Here is an 8,515-nt window from a genome sequence, read left to right as displayed (position 1 = left end):
TCACATTGGCTATTCTCAGTACAAAAACTAGTAGTTGTCATTTGAACCTACTACAAACTAGGTCATTTTGTTGGCACACATTGAATAAGACTGCAAGAATAGGGATTGTTAATAAATGGTACATGATGCAACATCTCAGTACATACTTTTGGTTACTTGCCACCATCACTGGTACGACACTAAACACAAACTACTCGTTAATCTACCTGCCAGGCCTAGCCTTTCAGATCATGCCTAGTGAAAACTTAACCAACTTAAATGTAATGCTAGCCTTGATCCTTCTTGCTTCTCTGGATCAGATGATAGCAGAACAGAATGGTTGCATAATGGTGGAACGCCTGCTTGATCATGTGAGAAGATATCAGACCAAAGACTGCCACCAACTCATCACCATAGGAACTAATGCATGAGCTACATGTGTAATTCTGATGGTATTAAGTATTGTGTACTGCCATCTCAGATGTAGAGTTCCCAAAGTGTACCCCTACCTTCCTTAAACCTGCAGATCCATAGCAGTCATCTTGGCACGTGGCACAACTCCAGTGAGTGAAACAAAGAGGTGAAAACAAAGTAAGGGACCTAGAAACACTGTGTCTGAGTATCCCAAGAGTGTGATTCTGTATTGTTGTTGTTGTTGTTGTTGTTGTTGTTGTTGTGGTCTTCAGTCCTGAGACTGGTTTGATGCAGCTCTCCATGCTACTCTATCCTGTGCAAGCTTCTTCATCTCCCAGTACCTACTGCAACCTACATCCTTCTGAATCTGTTTAGTGTATTCATCTCTTGGTCTCCCTCCATGATTTTTACCCTCCACGCTGCCCTCCAATACTAAATTGGTGATCCCTTGATGCCTCAGAACATGTCCTACCAACCGATCCCTTCTTCTGGTCAAGTTGTGCCACAAACTTCTCTTCTCCCCAATCCTATTCAATACTTCCTCATTAGTTATGTGATCTACCCATCTAATCTTCAGCGTTCTTCTGTAGCACCACATTTCGAAAGCTTCTATTCTCTTCTTGTCCAACCTATTTATCGTCCACTACTTTAAGCGTCTCATTTCCTAATCTAATACCCTCAGCATCACCCGACTTAATTCGACTACATTCCATTATCCTCGTTTTGCTTTTGTTGATGTTCATCTTATATCCTCCTTTCAAGATGCTATCCATTCCATTCAACTGCTCTTCCAAGTCCTTTGCTGTCTCTAACAGAATTACAATGTCATCGGCGAACCTCAAAGTTTTTATTTCTTCTCCATGGATTTTAATACCTACTCCGAATTTTTCTTTTGTTTCCTTTACTGCTTGCTCAATATACAGATTGAATAACATCGGGGAGAGGCTACAACCCTGTCTTACTCCCTTCCCAACAACTGCTTCCCTTTCATGTCCCTCGACTCTTATAACTGCCATCTGGTTTCAGTACAAATTGTAAATAGCCTTTCGCTCCCTGTATTTTACCCCTGCCACCTTTAAAATTTGAAAGAGAGTATTCCAGTCAACATTGTCAAAAGCTTTCTCTAAGTCTACAAATGCTAGAAACGTAGGTTTGCCTTTCCTTAATCTTTCTTCTAAGATAAGTCGTAAGGTCAGTATTGCCTCACGTGTTCCAGTATTTCTACGGAATCCAAACTGATCTTCCCCGAGATCGGCTTCTACTAGTTTTTCCATTCGTCTGTAAAGAATTCGTGTTAGTATTTTGCAGCTGTGGCTTATTAAACTGATTGTTCGGCAATTTTCACATCTGTCAACACCCACTTTCTTTGGGATTGGAATTATTATATTCTTCTTGAAGTCTGAGGGTATTTCGCCTGTCTCATACATCTTGCTCACCAGATGGTAGAGTATTGTCAGGACTGGCTCTCCCAAGGCCGTCAGTAGTTCCAATGGAATGTTTGCTACTCCTGGGGCCTTGTTTCGACTCGGGTCTTTCAGTGCTCTGTCAAACTCTTCACGCAGTATCGTATCTCCCATTTCATCTTCATCTACATCCTCTTCCATTTCCATTATATTGTCCTCAAGTACATCGCCCTTGTATAGACCCTCTATATACTCATTCCACCTTTCTGCTTTCCCTTCTTTGCTTAGAACTGGGTTTCCATCTGAGCTCTTGATGTTCATACAAGTGGTTCTCTTATCTCCAAAGGTCTCTCTAATTTTCCTGTAGGCAGTATCTATCTTACCCCTTGTGAGATAAGCCTCTACATACTTACATTTGTCCTCTAGCCATCCCTGCTTAGCCATTTTGCACTTCCTGTCGATCTCATTTTTGAGACGTTTGTATTCCTTTTTGCCTGCTTCATTTACTGCATTTTTATATTTTCTCCTTTCATCAATTAAATTCAATATTTCTTCTGTTACCCAAGGATTTCTATTAGCCCTTGTCTTTTTACCTACTTGATCCTCTGCTGCCTTCACTACTTCATCCCTCAAAGCTACCCATTCTTCTTCTACTGTATTTCTTTCCCCCATTCCTGCCAATTGTTCCCTAATGCTCTCCCTGAATCTCTGTACAACCTCTGGTTCTTTCAGTTTATCCAGGTCCCATCTCCGTAAGTTCCCACCTTTTTGCAGTTTCTTCAATTTTAATCTACAGGTCATAACCAATAGATTGTGGTCAGAGTCCACATCTGCCCCTGGAAATGTCTTACAATTTAAAACCTGGTTCCTAAATCTCTGTCTTACCATTATATAAGATATCTGATACCTTTTAGTATCTCCAGGGTTCTTCCATGTATACAACCTTCTTTCATGATTCTTAAACCAAGTGTTAGCTATGATTAAGTTGTGCTCTGTGCAAAATTCTACCATGCGGCTTCCTCTTTCATTTCTTAGCCCCAGTCCATATTCACCTACTACGTTTCCTTCTCTCCCTTTTCCTACTACCGAATTCCAGTCACCCATGACTATTAAATTTTCGTCACCCTTCACTATCTGAATAATTTCTTTTATTTCATCATACATTTCTTCAATTTCTTCGTCATCTGCAGAGCTAGTTGGCATATAAACTTGTACTACTGTAGTAGGTGTGGGCTTCGTATCTATCTTGGCAACAATAATGCGTTCACTATGCTGTTTGTAGTAGCTTACCCGCATTCCTATTTTCCTATTCATTATTAAACCTACTCCTGCATTACCCCTATTTGAATTTGTGTTTATAACCCTGTAGTCACCTGACCAAAAGTCTTGTTCCTCCTGCGACCGAACTTCACTAATTCCCACTATATCTAACTTTAACCTATCCATTTCCATTTTTAAATTTTCTAACCTACCTGCCCGATTAAGTGATCTGACATTCCACGCTCCGATCCGTAGAACACCAGTTTTCTTTTTCCTGATAACGACATCCTCTTGAGTAGTCCCCGCCCGGAGATCCGAATGGGGGACTATTTTACCTCCAGAATATTTTACCCAAGAGGACGCCATCATCATTTAATCATACAGTAAAGCTGCATGCCCTCGGAAAAAATTACGGCCGTAGTTTCCCCTTGCTTTCAGCCGTTCGCAGTACCAGCACAGCAAGGCCATTTTGGTTATTGTTACAGGGCCAGATCAGTCAATCATCCAGACCGTTGCCCTTGCAACTACTGAAAAGGCTGCTGCCCCTCTTCAGGAACCACACGTTTGTCTGGCCTCTCAACAGATACCCCTCCGTTGTGGTTGCACCTACGGTACGGCTATCTGTATCGCTGAGGCACGCAAGCCTCCCCACCAACGGCAAGGTCCATGGTTCATGGGGGGGGGGGGGGGTGATTCTGTATACAGAGTGATATAAAAGGGGAAGAAAGACATGCAAAGAGGAAAAGTTAAGCAATAAGTGTTTATTCTGAATCTGTGAAGTAGAATGTAAACTGTAGAAACAATGATGGATAAATCAGTGTCTCTGTTGCAACCACACTCTTAGCAGTAATCTGGTGGTACAGATTAATCTAAATAGGAAGGAAATAGAGTTGAATAGAAATTTAGTGGCATGGAAAGCAACTCAGAACTGTAATTGGGTCACAGCCACTGCCTGCCAGACGGACAGTGCCCTGCTGATACAGCAATTCAGCAGAAGCCACTACTTCCATCCTGCCACTTCTGTGTGCCAACAACCTGGGAGTGGAACAGTTTTCACAAAGCCTCTGCAGTTTGACAAACCACCACATGACAATGACTAAATCCTGGTCATTGGCTTCTGTTCCAGAGGTTTCCAAGCAACACAGAAACACAGCTCCCCTGCAAGCTCAGCCCTATGCAGTGGTATTTAGACCTCCAGGTTCAGCCCACCATCATGGGTACTGTTGGGCCATATTATGATCCACAGCCCAGGCCTCAACATTGAACTCATGACTCTGCCACAAGCACTGTTTCCAGGCCCTGGACCACTGACTGACGTGTGACTGTCTACTTGAATGATACACTGTATGCCTCCATAATGGGATACCTACTTTTACGTAAAACTCCCAAGTTCATAATTTTGCCAATTTAGTTAATTTCCTAATTAGTAGATTATTTGGTAAACTAAAGGCACTATTCAATCCATGAAAATTAAAGCAATAAATGTGTACTGTCAAACCTGGGAATTAAGCAAGCTAAATGATAAAATGACAAAAGTTTTTTGGGGTGGGACCAGACTTGAATTATGAATGTTTACTAAGATAATGAGTGAGTGGAAAACGAAATTGGTTACTGAAAATTGCAAAATTAGGACTACCCACTAAGTTAGGTCGTTTTGTGCAGAAACTGTTCTTATCTCACACTATTCTGATGATTACATGCTACTGGGACAACTCCAATTACTGATTTATTTTTAAAAAAATGTTTTACAGGAAATGGACAAACATATTCTCAATTATGATGTAAATACTAACATTGCATGAAATGTTGCATGAATAATAATGTGACAATCCTCTGTACACCGGATATATATAATACATAAATAAGTAGAATTAGCTGAAAGACAAGAAAACATAACATTTATTTTAAGGGGTGGAATGATAGCAATTGGACTGATACCACCTTGCAATGTTTCAGTGCCTTCAAGTATGGTAAGTGGCTCACGGTACCACAGTATTCCTCCATGTCACAATTCCATCTGCATCACAACAGTGGGGTGTACATAAAGTATTTTTTTTTATTAGGTCATCCTCCATCCAGGTCAGATAATGGTGGCAGTAGGAGACCATTAAGTATTAGTTTAAGACCCAAAGAAATGCCTCCCATAGATGAGACTAGTAAAATACAACTGATTGGTTTCTGAGGCATTTGCAACAAAGTCCCAGTGTTTGAAAAACTCATAAAAAGTTTTGGAGTGTATAATACTAAGTACAGGAAACTGAGTAAAACTCAACCAATCACCTATAGCGGATCGATGTTTGCAGCACAGTAACAGAAAACAGCATTCACACTAGTTTTTGAGCACTAGCTCTTCTTCCGGCAATAGTGCACACATTCACAGACACAGCCACACCCACACTGACACCCAAGTGCACACGCTCATGGCCATGGCAAGAATAATTGTTGATACTTGATTATTCCCCAACTTCCTGAATGCCATCACTCTAGTAGAAACTATTGCCCTCCAACACTTGGAAAAGCATTGCCTGCACCATTTGAGGAAGCTGTTCTAGCTATTACTGTCTTAGCCCGTGTGGGACTATCTATGAGTATAACCAAGAAAAAGCCTACCACACTGATCCAACCCCCGCTCCCCTCCCCTTTTAACCCTTTGTAGCTTCCCAACCATGCCTTGCTGTCTTACTCCACCTTCCACATCCCCAAAATCTTCCTCAGTCCTCCATAAAACACACTACTTCTAAACTCGCATACCATGACACTGTTGTCAGTCTTTCTGCAAAACCTCTGGACCCTGTATCCATAAAGGAACTTCTTTCCTGTACTTGTCCCTTACAGTGGAATGTTTGTTTCCCAAACAGCTTGAAATGCCGTATCTGCCCACCTATTGCTCCTGGATATCTGATGATGGCTACATTCCAAATGCATCATATGAGCAATAAAGTCATTCCTTGCCTGATGTCTGACTTAAACCGTTGCGAACCAGTCAGCCGAATGCAGAACTATTGCTTATTATAATAATGGTCGCCTGCCTCCTGCATGATTTTATGTCATGTTTATAGTAAAGAGAATGACTAGTAGTGGTAAAAAGTACCCTCCACCATGCACTAGTAGACTAAAAACTAAACTAAACTAAACTCCTCCTGAACAGGCCATGAAGGCCCAACGGTACTGACCAGGCCACCGTGTGGTCAGCACACCGCTCTCCCGGCCGTATGTCAGTTTCCGAGACCAGAGCTGCTACTTCTCAATCAAGTAGCTCCTCAGTTTTCTGCACAAGGGCTGAGTGCACCCCGCTTGCCAACAGCACTCGGCAGACTGGATGGTCACCCATCCAAGTGCTAGCCCAGCCCGACAGCGCTTAACTTCGGTGATCTGACGGGAACCGGTGTGACCCCTGCGGCAAGGCTGTTGGCTTGTTGTAGTAGACAAGAAACTCAAATCTACTGAGACATGAACTGAAACTGCCTGTGAGATTATTTGGGCAAGGCTCACTATCAAGGGTGTGCATTAACTTATAATTTGGTCCTTCTATAGACCCTCAGACTCAATTTTAGAGAAAACCTCAGTTCATTAGTACTATCATAACTGGAGGAGCCTTTGGTTATGCAATAATCTATTGGGATAATTACAGTTTTGTAAATGGTGTTTGTGACAAGATATTCTGGGAAACAATGCTAAATACCTTCTCTCAGACCTAAAGCGGAAATGTTGAGTCACAGACAGGTACAACAAAAAGACTGTTAAACAAGTAAGCTTACACACACACACACACACACACACACACACACACACACACACACACACACACACACACACACACACACACACACACGCACGCACGCGCGACTACTCAGTGGTCATGTGGGTGAGAGTAGCATTTGTGTGTTTATGTCTAATTCAGAAGAAGCTTTTTGGCCAGAAGCTTAATTTTTTAGCAGTCCTTTTGTTGTGCCTGTCTGCAACTCAACATTTCCACTATATGGAGAGTAGCGATTTATCCTTTTCCTAATATTGTCATTATTCCATCCTGGATTTTCCATAGTTAGATTCTCTCAAACCTACCAAGAATAGATAGTTTTGAAGATAAGCTGTAGAAAGTTGGAATCTCATCCATCTGTTATGTTTCCTGCTTCTAATAATAAGTATTTTTCCACTTTTTCATTTTATATAGAATGCACTTGCACACATAATATGTAATATTTAAAAGAATATATCAAATTGTTAATTAGGTGAAATATCATTTAAACTTATAGTGCAATTGTTTATATTTATATCCCTGATTACAATGATGCAAGTAGTTTTACTAGAAGCCTATGTAATTAAAAGTTATGGTTAATTGAAGTTGCAACAATGTCTGCTAACTGAAAAACATTTTAAGTGAATCTACAGCATAGGAGGTATTGTTACCTATCATTCAAAAACAGATATTCCCAACTTTCTGAAAACTTATTTTGAAATAACTGAAATTAATTAACTTATAAAATAAGTGCAATTAAAAGTCAGACCCTCAAAATTTCAACTTCTGTTTTGCTTTGACTACAAGATTCTGAACTTTCACAATACAATTTTATTGCTCAATTTTTTCTGAATCAGACAACACCTCTCACTAATTAATTCAGTCACTCTCTAAGAATTTGAGTAATTTTCAGTTATAAAAGATTTATTTCAAGATAGATGCCATACTCGTAAATGGGGGATTTATGATGGATGAAAAATAATGTTTCATATTGCTATAACGTCAAGTTGAACACATATATTTCAAAGACGACATAATACATGTAAGTCACAGAGCAAGTAGACAAAGTAAGACATGTGTACATGGTAACAGTCAAATCAGCACTGAGTCCAAGTGTAGCAGCCGCTGTCTGGCTGGCTGCTTAGGTGGCGCGGCTGCTGCATTGCTGGCAGACAGCGCCGCATGTAGAGGACGTGCGTAACTGCGCGGCGGCACTTTGAAAGATCAGCGAGTCACAACACTTTCCCCCCTTTGAATTTTTTGCACTGGTCTTGATGGAGGTGGCCTGTAGATTGCTAACGTCCATAGGTGTTGTTTGACTGGCCGTAAAGTCTCGAGGAGGCGGCTTCCCGTATGGACGTAAGTGTCCCCGATGATAACGGGTCGAGATGACAGGAGACATAGGGGTCGAATCTGCTGGGGCCCCATGCACCAATCTGCCCATTGCGGCAAGTCCGGTTGTTATAACAGGAGACATGGGCAGTGTATCGGCGTCCGTAGGAGAAGGAGGCGAGTAGAGTTGCTCCGACAGATGATGGTCATCCGGTTCCTGCATGGGCACATCTCCTGGTGGCGTCCGTTCCTGTGCTGGCACCAAGATGATGGTGAGAGGGCTGCCTTATGAGTAATGAGAGATGCCAAGATCCCGAGCGTCTGGTAGAGCCGAAGGTGGTGTAGCGGTATTCGGAACAGGCGTTGCCGGCACAGGAGGCCGAAGCTGGTC

The 8,515-nt window shown here is 41.7% G+C and overlaps 1 pseudogene; it reads right to left on the bottom strand.

Annotated features, from left to right (window-relative positions):
- Window positions 1–6,351: 6,351 nt before the first annotated feature.
- LOC126250019 (5S ribosomal RNA) lies at window positions 6,352–6,469 on the bottom strand (annotated as a pseudogene).
- Between the last annotated feature and the right edge of the window lie 2,046 nt (window positions 6,470–8,515).

This window comes from Schistocerca nitens, chromosome 3, assembly GCF_023898315.1.
Source record: "Schistocerca nitens isolate TAMUIC-IGC-003100 chromosome 3, iqSchNite1.1, whole genome shotgun sequence".
Classification (NCBI taxonomy): domain Eukaryota; kingdom Metazoa; phylum Arthropoda; class Insecta; order Orthoptera; family Acrididae; genus Schistocerca; species Schistocerca nitens.
The sequence above is the reverse complement of the archived record's forward strand: the minus strand, read 5'-3'. Positions and strand labels throughout refer to the sequence as shown.